This window comes from Pituophis catenifer, unplaced genomic scaffold, assembly GCF_029215685.1.
Source record: "Pituophis catenifer annectens isolate HBS135680 unplaced genomic scaffold, rPitCat1.0.hap2 SCAF_2, whole genome shotgun sequence".
NCBI lineage: Eukaryota > Metazoa > Chordata > Lepidosauria > Squamata > Colubridae > Pituophis > Pituophis catenifer.
In genome coordinates this window covers 8,340,991-8,353,144 of record NW_027256882.1, presented here as the reverse complement: position 1 = coordinate 8,353,144, position 12,154 = coordinate 8,340,991, and the positions used below count along the sequence as shown (strand labels likewise).

The 12,154-nt window shown below is 40.6% G+C and overlaps 1 pseudogene; it reads left to right on the top strand.

The window, feature by feature from the left end:
- The first annotated feature begins 259 nt into the window (after positions 1-259).
- Positions 260-8,721, top strand: LOC139309812 (vomeronasal type-2 receptor 26-like; annotated as a pseudogene).
- Positions 8,722-12,154: the final 3,433 nt, after the last annotated feature.

Sequence of the window (12,154 nt, the reverse complement as noted above, 5' to 3'; positions counted from 1 at the left end):
AATTAGAAAGGCTAAAAATTGTGAAGAAACCAGAAATCTTTTTTAATGGGACTTCTGAGCAAAAAATTACCGTATTTTTTGCACTATAAAATGTTCTGGAATTTAAGACACACCTAACTTTTAGGCAGGAAAACAACCTGCAATCCTTGCCACCTGGAACGGGCCAAAAATGAGGCAAAAAATGAGGCTCGTGGAGGACAAAAATGGGGCACACAGAGGTGGTGAGAGGCAGCTGTGGTGATTGGTGGCGACGGTGGCGATGGGCAGTGGTGATCCCCACAACCTGGAACAGCTGATCGGCAGTATTCCGGGAGGCCGATCCAACATCCAGTCAGTTGCTCGTGCTGAATCAGGATATGCTGAAGCTGACTAAGCTGTTTTCTGTTTGCTGCAAGGAGGCAAATTTCTGGGAGGCAGAGGCCGAAATGTGGGAGCCAGCGGGTGGGTGAGGCTTCAGCAAAATTTGCTCTATAAGACACACAGACATTTCCACCCACTTTTTTGGAAGGGAAAAGTGCATTTTACAGTGCAAAAAATGTGGTACATAACATTCATAGTGTTAATATAGGGTAACTGTGGCAAGATTCTTGTATGCTCAATGTTGGAAGAATCATGGAATCCTCACAGTGGAGGACTAGATTGTCAAAAATGTAGAATTTGCAGAAATGAAAAATTATGTTGAAAAGAAGGTGGGGAATCAGGTTTTTTCTTTTTCTTTTTTTTCTTTTTTTTAATTTTTTGGACCTTTTCTTCCTTTCTCTACTTTTTCATTCCTTTTTAAGTTTGATTAATATTTCATTTTCTTAAACAATTCTTTATAAATGTAATTTTTAAAAAGAATTAGAGAAAGCTAACAATTACTAGACTAACTCAGAAATAATATGCATTCGGTATCCAAAAATAAAAGAAAAATGGAAAGTATCCCAGAAGTTCTATTCGATAGGTGAGATTTTTTTGGGTGGTGGTGGTGGATTTTAAAATGACTCCCAACCTCGGAGCCTGAGGTGGATTAAAAATACAATTGTTACATTTACCAGTTAAATAAAATGTTGCTTCCATTGATTATGTCCTGATACATTCATACTTTCAGGAGACCAGGAACAGAGTACTGGAAAATGCTGTCCTTCCTTTTCGCAATCCAAGCGATCGATAACAATCCCAACATTTTGTTCAATGTCACCCTGGGATACAAAGTCTATGACAATTATTTCACACCACAAATGACCTCGGAGGCTTTGCTGGACCTGCTTTCGGAGGGGGAGGCCAATGTTCCCAACTACAGCTGTGGAAGGCAGAGAAATACGGTGGCTGTCCTCGAAGCAGCTGTTACTGATATCTCCATCCAGATTTCAACCATGTTGGGAACCTACAAAATCCCACAGGTGAGTCTTTGTTGGGAAGACCATTTTTAGATATGCAACTTATAGCCAGACATTCTCTGTTGTAAAGGAAGAGCAAAGTTCTAGTATAGGAATTGTATAAAGTAAGGATGAAGGTTCTATCAAATTGTAGAGAAGGATCCGAGCAGACAATCCTCTCTCTGGCACACTCCTAATGCAGACTGTGCATCTCTTCTGGCTATTTGCAATAGCCAAATGCTTCATTGAAGAGCTGCAGTGGCTCAGTGGTTAGATGGCAGTAATCATAATCATATCATAAGTTTATTTGTCAAGCATATATAAGATAACAGGTAACAGTATAAACATAATTTGAATTTGAACATGAAAAGAGTAAGTAAAAAGGAATATTAGGACAGGAACGGTAGGCACGTTGGTGTGCTTATGCATGCCCCTTACAGACCTCTTAGGAATGGGGTGAGGTCAACAGTAGACAGTTTTAGGTTAAAGTTTTGGGGGTTTGGGGAAGAAACTACAGAGTCAACTAGTGCATTCCAGGCATTGACCACTCTGTTGCTGAAGTCATATTTTCTGCAATCGAGTACTGCAGGCTGTTTTGCTGACTGCTGCTGATTGCAATTTGGCAGTTCCAATCTCACCAGCTCAAGGTTGACTCAGCCTTCCATCCTTCCGAGGAGGGTAAAATGAGGACCCAGATGGTTGGGTGCAATATGCTGACTCTGTAAACCACTTAGAGGGGGCTGTAAAAGCATTGTGAAGTGGAATATAAGTCTAAGTGCTTTCATATTTATATTTATAAAGTTTAATGTCATTGTATGTATATACACAGTATACCCATACAACGAAATTCACATAACACCAAGAGACCAGGTCGAACACACATGACAATTCCCAGACACACCCACACCCATCAAAAATTCCCCACCCCTAAACCACCCAAACATCCACACAGCAGACCAAGTAATGCTGTCCAACAGCTTACTGATGGTGGCCCTTTAGTTCATTGTTGTGTGCAATTATAGCTCTGGGATAAAAACTATTCAGAAAATGTGTGGTCTGCGTTTTAATTTTTCTGTATCTTCTGCCAGAAGGCAACAGTCCAAAAAGATTGTAAGCAGAATGGGAAGAGTCTCTGAGAATGTTGTGCAACTTCCTCAAACAGCAAGTACAGCCTATTCTGTGCCTTCTTAACAAGGATGTCAACATTCATAGTCCATGAGAGGTTTTCTGAGATATAAATGCCCAGAAATTTAAAACTACCAACCCTCTCCACCTCCTCACCATTTATGTAAAATGGTAAATGTACATCTCTCTTCCTCCTGAAGTCAATTATATGTTCTTTAGTTTTTTTGGTGTTAAGTATAAGGTTATTTTCTATACACCACAATATCATCCCTTGTACTTCCTTTCTGTAAGCAGACTCATTGTTCTTAATAATGAGCCCCACCACTGTCGTGTCATCTATTTTGTTTTGCTATTGAAGTGAGAAGAGAGGCAATGTAAACAGAATGACCAGGAGTCGAACAATTCCTCCATTTGGGCTTCATATTGTTTTTATGATCTCTCAAACAAAATAAAGTTAACTTTTTTTTCCTTTTCAGATCAGTCACGGTTTTGACTCCCAGGTTGTGAGTGATGAAAATCCTTTCTTCTACCCAATGCTCCCAGCCGAAGGAGCCCAGTACCCAGGGATGGTGAAGCTGGTCCTCCATTTCAGATGGACCTTGGTGGGTCTCCTTGCTCCAGACACTGAGAATGGACAACAGTTCATGAGGACGTTGACTTCCCTGCTAGTCAGGAATGGCATTTGCCCAGTTTTATCACAAACCTTTTTTCTGGCTACACGGGAAGCGAAGATAGACTGGCATTTATTCCTCAGTTGGAGAAAGATCAATGTCTTTATTTTTGGTGCAGACTTGAGTTCATACAGTGTAGGAATTTTGCTTCTGAATCTCGTATTTCAAAGGCTTATGGAACCTCCTAGAGGAAAAGTCCTGCTATTCACAATCCGCTGGGACTTCACTGTTGATTTGTCAAAACGATCTTTTCCAGTCGAATACTTCCATAGCATATTTTCCTTTCCTATGAAGAAAAATAAATTTGCAAAATATGGTAGGCCTTTGAACCTTTATTCTTTTATGAGATACTATGTAGAGACCTCCTTTCTGTGTTCCTACACCAATGATGCCTTTTCGGTGAAAGTCTGGATACAGTGCAGGCAGAGAGAAGATCTGGAAGCTCTCAAGGAAGAGGAGATGGATCTAATCCTGACTCGGGACAGCTATTTAATTTACAACACAGTCTGGGCTGTGGCAAGGGCCTTAAATGCAGCTTATTTATCGAGATCCAGGAACATGTTTAAAACTGGCAAAAACGTGAAAACTCCAAAGATGAAGGCATGGCAGGTACTTATTTTCTATTGCAAAGCTCTCCACCGCATCTGAGAATCTATGTTACAATTCTAAGAACCTGACAATAATTATACTGTATTCTGAATATAAAAATTACATTAAATTCCAATTTTCCCCTGGTCTCATTTCTGCTCATTTCTTTCCTTTCACCCTTTTACCTTTTCACTGTAAAATCTCCATTCCCTCCCCACTCCAGGGGAAGGTTACTGCAAAATTCCCATTTCCTCCTGATCAGCTGGGACTCGGGAGGCAGAGAATAGATGTGGGTGGGGCCAGTCAGAGATATTTACTGGTTCTCTGAACTACTCAAATTTTTTGCTACCAGTTCTGCAGAACTGCTCATAACCTGCTGAATGCCACCTCTGCTAAGAATCCCTATGATTTTCCTTCCCTGGCTGAAAACTCCCAGTAGAAGACTCTTTGGGCCAAGAAGCTAAGCAGGTTAAGGTCAGGTGAGAAGATGAAGGGTTGGGCTGGGAAAAGTCAGGAAGCAACAAGAGTCAAGAATATTCCACAAAATATTCCAAAGATGTTCCGTAAAATTGAAGGAGGTGACCTTAACTGGTACCAGAGATCATCTTTCACCATGAAGATATTGGGATCTCTGCTCCATGGCCAGTTGCCCACCTGTCACCTCAGAGTTTCATAACCACAACTTACTAGTAGAGCAAAGGTCCCACATTCATCCTCAAACTCAGCAAAAAATTTTCTCTTCCTAGCTTCCGATTGAACTGTAAACCAGTTTTTTTATAACATTGTTTCTGTGTAGGGCATCTGATTTCATTTTGGCTTTATTGGCAAAATTCCTTCTGTGTTGTTGAGCACAACTTCCATATCCTTTAGGGTTTTAATTTTGGACCTCAATAGTTCATACTGCATCTATCTTTTGATTTGGTTACTTCCCATTGGTTTTCCAAACTCTGCAGTGACAACTACAAATGGAAGCGATAAAGAACATCCTTCACTCTCCTTATTTTCCATGTCGTTCTTGGTCCTTCTAACAAGATTTTTATTCCATTTTCCTCATACAGATCTGTGAGATTTAAAAAAACAGCAAACCTCATAAAAAGTAAAATGGAGACCATGAACAAGTAAAAAGTAGTTTTATTACACACACACACACACACACACACACAATATACATACATACATACATACATACATACATACATACATACATACATATATATATATATATATATATATATATATATATATATATATATATGATATTTTTCCAATCAGGGTTTTTCCCTATGTTGAAAAAAGATGTTAAATGGCCATGGTGGGATGAAATCTCTATTCATCGCTTTCAGGCCTGTCAGACATTTTATGTTGTTTCTTCTGAGACTTATGGGAGACTGGGATAGCACTATTTCGGCCTTCTTGGACCTCTTCAGCCAGACACACCCATATTTTATGACTCCTCCCTGTAGAGGTCAAATATTTATTTCTTTTAATTCATAGGTATAAATGTGTGATATTTTTGCAATCAGGATTTTTTCCTATGTTGAAAAAAGATGTTAAATGGCCATGGTAAAAAAGATGTTAAATGGCCATAAGTCTCAGAAGAAACAACATAAAATGTCTGACAGGCCTGAAAGCGATGAATAGAGATTTCATCCCACCATGGCCATTTAACATCTTTTTTCAACATAGGAAAAAAACCCTGATTGCAAAAATATCACATATTTATACCTATGAATTAATATATATATATATGTACCAAATTTATATTTTGCTGATAAAGAAATAAAGAGAGACTAGTATAGATCTATTTCAAGCATTTTAGCTTTCATCAGCTAGCCATACCCTTACTTGGATTTGAACTTGGGCTTCCTGCATGTTAGGCAATTGAATTAACCTTCTGAGCCACAAGTTCTCCTCCCTTCATCAGCTTGATACACTTATACGTGTGTGTGTGTGTGTGTGTGTGTGTGTGTGTGTGTGTGTGTGTGTGTGTGTGTGTGATAAGCTTTTGCAAAAGGGTTCTTTCATGAAAGAGAGAGAACGTATTACAGCTCCGAACACATTGTTCAAATTCATTTTCAGGCAATTAGCAAAACAATTGAAATGCCCCCGCTTATCATTGTTTTTTGGAGGTTACATAACATTTTGACTTTCTCAGCAACATTTGTGCCAACTTAGAATTCCCTTTTGGAGGGGCATTTCCCCTCCAAAAATACCCTTTCAATATGTCCTTAACTAAGACAATTAATTGGAACAGGGTATCTTCCTTCCTTCTAATTTAGCTTAGGTCAGCCTGACCAAACTCAGAATGTACTAAAACATTATTTCCTCAGAAAAGGCATCATACATACTTCCCCTTTCTAAGTGTCTTACTCAGCTAAATAGCTTAGGGTTAACTCAGGTTATATGAAATGTAAATATGGAATCACTTAGGCTATATTCTTTACAGGAATAATTCCATTTCTCTCAAGATCCTTCATGCCAGCTGAGATGGAGGAATCTTACCGAAGAACTTTCTGTGTCTATATAACATTGCCCATTTTCTCTTCCATTCCAGTTTCATTCTTTCCTTCGAACTGCTGAGTTTTATAATAATTCCATCAATGGGGTATATTTGGATGAGAATGGAAAGCTGGTAGCAGACCTGGACATTGGGAACACGGTGATTTTCCCCAATTACTCTGCTATCACAGTGACACTTGGGAGGCTAGAAAGAGTGGGATCCTTGGATTTCAAGTTCATGATGAATCAGAATGCTATTGCAAAGATGGAGGAGATAAACAAGGTGGGGAAAAGACTTTATTCTGTTTTTTCTGAAGGTCTTTCCAAGATGATTGCAGAATTGGAGCAGGGACAGACTTGGGGTGTCATCTCAGTTCTCCCAGAGAGGAAACATCTTTCCATTAGATGTTCAGGTGTCTATGAGAAAAATCTCCCTAACTATTCCAGTTAACTCTTCATCAAACTTCTGCAAGGAAGCTGGATTTATATCATGGGACAAAGTGATAGATTTGTCAATCACTTGAATTGGAGATCCCCAAACATTTCCTTTTATGTATTTTAGAAAATAAAATAATTCATTTAATGGAGGTTATATTCCCCCTCTTGCTGGCCAGCCCCAGCCTCCTTCCAGGTGTGTAGAAAGCTGTCCTCCTGGATTCATGAAGGTGCCTCAGGAAGGGAAGCCCATCTGCTGCTACAATTGTCGTCCTTGTGCAGAAGGAACCATCTCCACCATGGAAGGTGGGTGACAGCAGGAGAAAGGGAGAGACTTTGAGGAGGACCATAAATCCTGAGATTTTCCATGAACATGCATTTTGGAAGGCGTGATGGGAGTGGATCCCACCTCTTTGAGTCTTGATCAAGATATATATTTATGTCATAGTGAATTGTAAGAAAATAACTTGGAGATTAATCTGGTAGAGTATATAGGTCAAGCAAACAGTTATACAGATTATGGATCAGGGATATAGGATATAGAAGATATGGAATAAGTGAGGGTGAGGGTGGTGAGAGAGATGACATCTCTTGCTCTTATTCTTTTACAACACATCTTCCATGTTTCAAATTACTATTTACTTCATTGCTCTGAATAGTGAGAGTTTCCAGATTCCAGAATATAATGATGGAACTCTGATTGGATTTCTATAGGAGGATCAATCAGATTCTTCCAAGTATCCATGTCTCATGGCTATTTTGGACAGCCACAGTTTCAGGTTGCAGTTACTTGCCTTTAATGAAAGGGTGTATTTCTTTGCTAAAGGAGTTGTCAGGATTCCAAGTAACACACCCATAGCAAGCAAAACTCTGAGGCAGGTAGATTCCTCAAAGGATAGCGTTATCATATTGTCACAGATCTGATGAAAATCGACTCTGAATGTTCCCACAGTTTTCATCTAATTAAAAATAAAAGGTTTCCCTCAAACCCTAAACAATCAGTCACATGGTCCAATCAAGGCACTGTCTGGTTGCCTGGTGACATCACTCCTCCTTCCTCTGGCCAGGTGTTAGAATGTCCTTTGTTCCCAAAAGAAAGAATTTTATTTTAAATGACATGTTAAAGGGAGACTCTACTTTTGCTCCATTTCAGATGCAGACAAATGTACCAAATGTCCAGAAGATCAACATCCAAACACCTATCGAGTTCACTGTATCCCCAAGATTAAAAATTATCTTTCTTATAAGGAAAATCTGGGGATCATCCTGACTTCCATTGCCTTGTCCCTCTCTTTAACCACAGGCTTTGGCTTGGGGATCTTCATTAAATTCATGGAAACACCAATTGTCAAAGCCAACAACCAGGACCTCTCCTACATCCTCCTGGTCTCCCTCCTGCTTTCCATCTTGACCTCCTTCCTGTTCATTGGCCGGCCAAGGAAGGTGACCTGCCTCCTCAGACAAACAGCCTTCAGCATTGTCTTCTCACTTGCCATTTCTTCAATCTTGGCCAAAACCATCACAGTGGTGTTAGCCTTCTTGGCCACCAAACCAGGGAATAAAGTGCAGAGATGTTTGGGGAAGAGCTTGGCCAACTTGTCTTTTCTTGTTCTTGCCTTCAAGTTGTCATTTGCAGCATCTGGTTGAGCACTTTCCCCCCATTCCCTGACTCCGACATGCACTCCCAACCTAGAGAGATCATCCTACAATGTGATGAAGGTTCTGTCACCATGTTTTATGTTGCCCTTGGGTACATGGGCTTCCTCTCTTCTGTCTGCTTCACGGTGGCTTTTCTGGCCAGGAATCTCCCTGGGGCCTTCAACGAAGCCAAGCTGATCTCCTTCAGCATGCTGGTCTTCTGCAGTGTCTGGGTGTCCTTTGTGCCTGCCTACCTGAGCACCAAAGGGAAGAACATGGTGGCTGTTCAGGTCTTCTCCATCTTGGCCTCCAGTGCTGGACTGCTGGGCTGCATATTCTTCCCTAAATTCTACATTATTATTTTTAGGTCGGATCTGAATACCAAAGAACATTTGATGTCAAAATAAAATACAAAAAATGACTTTTACAAATCTATTATTTTTCAAAAATGTTATTTAGTAGGCTTGATTAACGGGTTTTGATAATTTTATGTATGTATGTATGTATGTTTGTTTAATTTACATGCTGCCCATCTTGGCTAGGGATGACTATAGGCAAGTTATATTCAAGTCAAAAGAAAATAAAAGTTTAAAATAATAAATAGTAGCACTAACATTGGTTGAAAATTGACAGGTATGGGAAGGAAGGGATCAGGTCAAGGGTGAAATCCAGCAGGTTCTGACAGGTTCTGGAGAATGGAATAATGGAGCTATGGTCAAGCTATGCTCCTCCTTGTAAGGATGGACTTGCCCAAACCTCAGTTCTCTCTTGTGGGCCAAGTTGTACATATTAACATCCCCCTCCAGATAAGAAAAATAATTCATCAACAATCGATCAAGATAAACCAGAACATAGGGACTCCTAACTGTAAGCACTTGAAGGTCTTCTGGGGAGGATAAACAAAGCCTCAGAGATAGGAATGTCACAATAGTCATACCATACCAAGTGCATTTACATAACCAGAAGAACTGCCACCACATCCCCCTAAACCAGGGGTCTGCAACCTTAAATACTCAAAGAGCCATTTGGCCCTTTTTCCCACAGAAAAGAAAACACCAGGAGCCAAAAACCTGGGTGGGCATGACCAACTCAATGTCACTCACTTCCACCAGTCACATAACCCCCTAGCCATGCCTACCCAGCCGGTCATTAGGGCAGAGAACCAGTTGTTAAAAAACACCGGGAACCACAAAATCCTTTTGACATATCTCTCTCCCCTCTCTCCCCCCCTCTCTGTATCTCTCTGTCTCTGCCCTGGCCGCTTCTCCATCCCCCACCATCACCCTTACCTTCTCCAGTCAGGCAAGGAGTGACTGGGAGGGGAGGGCAAGGGGCGGGGCCAGCCAGTGGTGGGATCACCTGACAGGGAGCCACAGGAGAAGGCTCAAAGAGCCGCATGCAGCTCTGGAGCTGCAGGTTGTTGGCCCCTGCCCTAAACCAACTTCTGGATGGTTGTGGCAAGAAATCAGGTCACACCATCCACTGCAATGTGGGCGCTGTCAAAATCTCAGTTGCAGACCTCACAGCACGCTGTTTATTTAAGAAACCAAGAAAATTCAATATTTAGAGGCTCTCAGTGTTTTTGTCAGTAGGCAAAGACAACACAAAATATGTCCAGAAAACTAAAATAATAACCTTGACTCCATTTATAACTCCACTTATAATTTGCCAATGATGTGGTCAACAGTCATCACTTTCCTGCCTCTGTCAGCTCTCATACAAAAATTGATATTTTTTGAACAGGTGGCAAATAAAATTTCACTTCAGTTTCAAGGAATTCTAAAATCACTTCCAGTTTAGGATTAATACATGGAGATCTCATTGAAAAGAAAATCCCAAACAGGCCCTATTCTTAACATTAGGCTGGGTTCAAGGATACGGAGTGGTTCCAATGGAGTTAGAACACAGCCATCACCAGTGTTAAGTGCCACCAATCTAAAGTGGCATCAAACTCCATAGCTCTGATTGACCTTCCTAGCAGTCTCTAGATCAGTCTCTAGGGGTGTCAAACTTGTGGCCCACGGGCTGGATGTGTCACAAGCTGGCCATGCCCACCCCTGGTTTAGTGAAGGGAGAAAAAGTCATGATACATCATGTGAGGATGACATGATGAGGTCTGTAAGGGGTGTGCATAAGTGCACCAGCGTGCCTACCGTCCCTGTCCTAATGTTCGCTTTTATTCGTATCCTTATTAGGGATGAAATGCTCCCGACTCGGACCGGATCACCTGATCTGGTAGCGATGGTGGCGGGTGGTTTGGAGAACCGGTAGCAAAAATCCCTGCGCCCGCCCCCGCCCCCCCATGCCCAGCTGAAAAAAATATGCTTTTAAAAGCCTCTGACGATCCCAGCTGAGTTGCCTGATTGTCAGAGGCTTTTAAAAGCATTTTTTTCTGCAACCTCTTCGGCCGAAAGAACCGGTAGTAACAAATTTTACATTTCACCACTGATCCTTATCCTGTATTCATAATCATGTCTATATTTATATCGGTAATCTTATATCTGTTTGACAAATAAATAAAATAAAATAAAATAAAATAAAATAAAATAAAATAAAATAAAATAAAATAAAATAAAATAAAATAAAATAAAATAAAATAAAATAAAATAAAATAAAATAAAATAAAATAAAATAAAATAAAATAAACATTCAAATAATGTACCTGGGATATTGCTCATCCTGTCCTCCTGATTGTAAGGATGGACCTGCCTATTCCATTTGCCTCTCACTCAACTCCCTTCCCCCATTTTTCCCTTCTAGGCCAGCTGTAATATTAATATTCCCCCTCCAGATAAGAAACATGATCCATCAACAATTGACCAAGAGAAACCAGAACACAAGAAATCCAAACTGGCCCTTTGAAACACTTGGAGGTCTTCTGGGGTGGAGTTTCAAATAAAGCCTCAGAGATGAAAATATCACAGGAGTTGCAACAAGTGCATCTACAAAACCAGAGGTTCTTCCACCAGGTCCTCCTAAACCAACGACTGGGTGGTTGTAGCAAGAAATCAGGCTACACCATCCATCACGCTCTGGGCACTGCCACCATCTCAGCTGCAGACCTGTGGTTGTTAAGAAACCATGAAACTTAAAAAATGTAAAGGCTCTCAGTGTGGAAGAGACAACACAGAAAGTGAAAAGGAAACTAAAATAAAAACTTCTATCCATTGTTCTATAACCATCTCTCTATTAGCCAATGATGCCGTCAACAGGCCATCTCTTTCTTGTCTCTTAGTCTGCTTTCATGCAAACATTGATATTTCTAGAAAAAATGGAAAATTAAATTTCTCTTCAGTTACAAGGAATTCAAAAATAAAGCTCCAATTTGGGATTCATATATGGAAATCCCATTGAAAAGAAAATCCCAATCTCTTAACATTAAATTGGGTTCAAGGATAATGATTGCTTCCATGGCGTTAGAGCACAGGCAGCACTAGAGTTAAGTGGCACCAATGTAGAGTGGCACCAAACTCCTCAGCAGTCTCTGGAGGGAAAAGACCACACTGAAGGACAGCAGAAGTCACTTTTCTGGCTGTTGAGGTCTCTTGATGCAGCATCACTTTCTGGACATGTCCGAACAGGAAGGACTCTGGCCACTACACAACACTGCCCCAAGAGTTCGATCTGTGATTTTTCACTAATATGTTTTTCTCCACCTGCCCCTCACCAGATGGAAGAGGTTCAGGATCCCAAAAGGACAAGATCCTTCTCATTGTAATTATCTCCTCACAGGCCTTGAGACCTCTTCTCCTCCCTCTCCAGTGACTGCCTTTGGTGTAAACATCACATTGAAGTGACATGGAAGGGATCTTGTATTAGAAAAGGATAAATGCCACAGGT